The following is a 3,801-nucleotide window of genomic DNA, read 5'->3' on the forward strand; positions in this document are numbered from 1 at the left end:
CCACACCTTTGTAAAAATGGTATTTTTGTATCAGACAGTAAACACAAGCCATCAAATTAATAAGCACACAATGCACCAACTACACACTGATGGTATGAATAAAAAACACATCTGGCTTTTGCTTTCTCTGTGCACAAGGTAGGCTATGTCAGTTTGAGCTCATACTTTTGTCATAGATCCGTAAGCATAGAGGGATCCAAACTTCAAGTACTGGTGTTTATTCACACACATCAAAACAAACACAAGTGTTTATTTCCAAGTCAAAACGAAATAGTAATTTCACTGAGGAAAAAAAAGAAATCAGTCTACATTGTGTCATCTCTGTGGATCTGGCCACAAAATTTCGTCTACATCACGTGAAATGTCCTCTAGTCCAGCGGTCCCCAACCTTTTTTGTGCCACGGACCGGTTTATGCCAGACAATATTTTCACGGACCGGCCTTTAAGGTGTCGCGGATAAACACAACAAAATAAAACTAGTACCGGTACCAAAAAAAAAAAGATTTATTCATAACACACGTGAAAAGACCCAGGAAAAGCGAGTTAACGATAAAAACGATAACAAAATAACGCTGAAAACCAATAAAAACCCTGAAAACCATAAATTTCACACCTGAGCCTCAACTCTCTCGGCCCGGTACCAAACGACTCACGGGCCGGTACCGGTCCGAGGCCCTGGGGTTGGGGCGCTGCTCTAGTCCAAGGCACAGGGAAAATATCTTCTGAATTTTACATCTATGGTATTGTTGTGTTTCTCATTAGCATGGCAGTGCTACAAATCTTAGTGCAAAGTGACTGTACTAACCGACTCTCATTTCAAAATGTCCTTATGATGCTTGCTACAGTGTAGCGGCTCGAGTTAGGCTGAACCCGTTGGCCAGCTTCCCTCAGGGTCACTCCATGGTTGATTACATGGTCCACTATTGTAGCTCTGATGTCATCAGCAATTCTATTTCTTACTCTTCTTACCCTTCCTCTCCCCACTCCTCGTCCTCCTCTCCCTCCTCGTCCTCCTCTCCCTCCTCGTCCTCCTCTCCCCCCTCCTCGTCCTCTTCTTGCTCCTCCTTGTCCTTGTTGTCCTCTTCATCCTACTTCTTCACCTCCACGTCCTCTTTCTCGGCCTCCTCTACTTCTCACTCTTCCTGCTCCCTCCACTGTACTCCACACACAGAGCTTACCTGTATTATAGTGCTTAGGCTGATTGCAAAGTGAACTAATTATCTAAAAAAGTTTTCACATGTGACAGTGTGCCAGACAGTTGGCAAAATAGTGTAAATAATGGCCATAAATGTATATAGTTTTGCTAGGAGTGTGTTGATCCTTTGGAAATTGAGTGTAAAGCCGTGAGTTGTGTTTACAGTTCTGCAAAAAGAGTGCTGTGCAGTGGATTGTAGCTACAGGTTTGCAAAGTGTGTGTTACAAAATGGCAAACTGAGTGCAAAGCAGTGTTTGTGCTTTTAGTTTTGCAAACTCAGTGAGTGGTTTTGCTATAAGTATTAATAGTTTTAGAAATTGTGCTATAAGAATCACAGTTAGGGTTTAAGCATTCAGAAAAAACTGTAATAAAACTGTACTGAACTGAAATAAAATCATTGTATAATAGACTTCCCCATGAACTTCTCCAGCATCTGATTTTAACACTGTCATGAAGCACCCTACACTTAACCCTAACTCAACACTCCCCGACCTCTACTGGTCCGTGAGTTACTTGAATTTTATAGTGTTTATTTATCGGACAAAATAAGTTAAATTAAATAGCTGTCCAGTACATGTGCAGCAGATGGTAGTGATGGTTCAACAGAAACATCCTATACAAGAACTGATACAGGTATGTACATGAACAGAGAACTAGGGATACTTTTCCCTAACTATAACAATATCCACAACAACAACACTCCTCTACACATGGTTGTATTTAAAGGTCCAATGCTTCACAGCCAGTAGCACACCCCTTGAAGCAGCACAGGTATGGGCAGCACCTGTGAAATGTAATTTGCAGGGAAGAAGTGAGTTATGGGTTGAATTGTCCATCCTTGTGCTATTTTCTGTCACCATCTTTCTAACCATGCTGAACACCCTCTCTGATGATGCATTGCTGTGTGGCACACACAATAGTGCCTTCATCAAATGCACCAGAGTCTGGAATCTTCCATCTCCTAAGGAAGAGCTTCCCTGCCAAGCACCTGGTACTCCACTAATTCTTCCCTAAGGCTATCCAGGTCCAACCGTAGCTACGGCAGACTTTTCCCTAGCTCTATAACTGCAAATAAAAATGATCAAATTAACCACAAGTGAGCTGGAGATATAATTGCTTTCTCTAATATTATACTCTGTAACTTCTGAAGTTGATTATTAAACAACGACCGCCATCAATTAAAAAAAGGGGATGCACCTGAGTTTGGAGAAAATTGATGCCGTGGCTCTGGGTCCAACACGGTCAGGTTTTGTAGGATGATGTTGTCGAGGGGGAATGCAGTCATCATCTTTGCGGTCACAGCTACAAAGAAGTCTCTCACTGCCCTGTGACACATGATCGGATCAATGATTACAGGCATTGTATGATGGATTATCAGTCAGTTAGCTCTTAGGAGGTAAGCTTATTCGGACAACACAATAATCCTAATGCTTACTGGATCATCATTGGGACAGAAGAGGAAAGTTCATCCATGTTGTTCCCCAAGAGGCTTTGTGCAGCTACTCCAAGAAAGTTTTCTTTGTCTGGCAACTGTAGGCTGGCATCCATGAACTTGATGTCCTTCAATGGGACGTCAGCGATAAGGCTGGCAGGGAGAAATCATTTATTATCACAATTATTTAAGTTTATCTTTTGATAGGCTGGCTGACCTGAAACATAACATTGAACTCTGCCAGTGGTTTCAGAACCTGGGAGAGGAAGAGGAAGAAGAACTTTGCCTTCTTGCTGGTTAAATGCGCTGCCAGCATCTTCACCTTGCCAGGCTTCTCCACATCCTCATGACTGGCCTGCAGTGCATCCCACTGGCTGAGCACCTGGTTTATGCAAGTCAGCAAGCTGAGCCACCTGATTGCACAGTATTGGAGTATCCTCAGAGTCTCTGAGTCTGTGAACTCCACAAACTCTTTGAAGATTTCAGCATGCTTGGCACTAAAGTTGAGAAAGGTATAAAAAAAAAAAAACCTAAATAAATAAATAAAATACAATCAGGACAGAAACTGTTAAATAATAAAAAGCCAGGAAACCAAAAACAATATCCAATAACAGTCAAATTGTGGCACAGAGGCTCTCTTTTAACTTGTGTTAAAGTTTAACATGCAGCATATCAATATGCTTACCTGATGTCAAAGAGCATATACGCTGCTGAGGATGTGTTCAACAGGCTGGCCTAGGGCCATAATGCCACATCCTGTGGCCAGCTGTCCCAGATGACAGATGCATCCCATGTCAATTAGGGATGGCTGCATGTCTTTGATTCTGCTGACAACAGAATTGTTCCCCTTCATGACACTGGCATTATCACTATTAAATGCCACAAAGTTTCTACTGTCAATTTTTCTGTCACTAGGAATAAACAAATTACAACATAACTTATTAGTGGTCAGTCTCCTAGCATATTGTAAGGTATTTACCTCGTCACCCCCTCCTGAGTTTTTGGAGAGAAAACAATTAGAACAACAATTGGAATATTTAACAATTTAATCGTAAAATATGGGAGGACTCTGTATATTAATGGACGGATGGCAACCCTAACTCTTAGAAAACAATATACACTCACCTTTCACTGTTGGAGTAGCCTTTGTTCTGCCATTTGCGTACTGGCGAGC

General features: G+C 41.8%; 1 long non-coding RNA gene across 1 annotated transcript; it reads right to left on the bottom strand.

The window, feature by feature from the left end:
• Window positions 1-1,574: 1,574 nt before the first annotated feature.
• Window positions 1,575-2,974, bottom strand: LOC120440598. Its single transcript, XR_005613376.1, has 4 exons — window positions 2,884-2,974; window positions 2,631-2,780; window positions 2,393-2,520; window positions 1,575-1,979 (listed from the first exon to the last, which is right to left on the bottom strand). It is a non-coding gene; the product is annotated as an uncharacterized LOC120440598 (long non-coding RNA).
• Window positions 2,975-3,801: the final 827 nt, after the last annotated feature.

This window comes from Oreochromis aureus, linkage group 6, assembly GCF_013358895.1.
Source record: "Oreochromis aureus strain Israel breed Guangdong linkage group 6, ZZ_aureus, whole genome shotgun sequence".
Lineage (NCBI taxonomy): Eukaryota > Metazoa > Chordata > Actinopteri > Cichliformes > Cichlidae > Oreochromis > Oreochromis aureus.